General features: G+C 46.8%; 1 non-coding gene across 1 annotated transcript; it reads left to right on the top strand.

Moving 5' to 3' along the window:
• Positions 1 to 400: 400 nt before the first annotated feature.
• TRNAL-AAG lies at positions 401 to 482 on the top strand. Its single transcript has one exon. It is a non-coding gene; the product is annotated as a tRNA-Leu (tRNA).
• Positions 483 to 763: the final 281 nt, after the last annotated feature.

Here is a 763-nt window from a genome sequence, read left to right on the forward strand (position 1 = left end):
AGGGGGTGGGGGCAGAGAGGAAGAGAGAAAGGAAGGGAGGAAGAAAAGAAAAGGCAAAGTATCCGTTTAAAATAAATTATAAAGAGAAAGAATGCAGCTTTTTATCCTAAAGGGCAGGATTTTAAGTGTGTTCAGGTGACAAAGTATCAGGATAGTATTAAGGGGCCGAATTAAACGGCGTCTAGAAGAATCCAATTCTTTAGCTTGAGTACATGCAAACACGTGTCTCCATCTTATAAAAAAAGACCACGGGTAGGTCCGAAGGTAACTGCTTAGCCTGCTAGCCTGCCACTGTATATTTCCCGTCTCTCGTTCTAATACCTTCCTTTCGCCCCTCCCCTTCCCCACCAGCACTCAGAGTCCTTGAAGGAGGATACGTCTGCTCCGTTCACGCGCATTTGGTAGCGTGGCCGAGCGGTCTAAGGCGCTGGATTAAGGCTCCAGTCTCTTCGGGGGCGTGGGTTCGAATCCCACCGCTGCCAGCTGGATGACATTTTTTTTTCCCCAAAATTGTTTTGATCAAATCTTCTCTAAATAACGTCCGACGCTAAGTGGGCTTCCTGCGCAATCGTTTGCCTTTAATACAACCAAGCTTCCGGGTGGACTTAACCAAGCTGGACCACTGGCGCCGGTCGCTGTTACTGCCATTTCCTCTGGTCAACAGAAATCACGTCCCTCATTTGAAGTGTGATTATTGCAAATGTACTGAAAAGCATTTTGTAGCATCTCCTGGGGAATGTCTGAACAAAAAATACATCATGGC

The sequence above is a fragment of the Sarcophilus harrisii genome, chromosome 4 (genome assembly GCF_902635505.1).
Source record: "Sarcophilus harrisii chromosome 4, mSarHar1.11, whole genome shotgun sequence".
Classification (NCBI taxonomy): domain Eukaryota; kingdom Metazoa; phylum Chordata; class Mammalia; order Dasyuromorphia; family Dasyuridae; genus Sarcophilus; species Sarcophilus harrisii.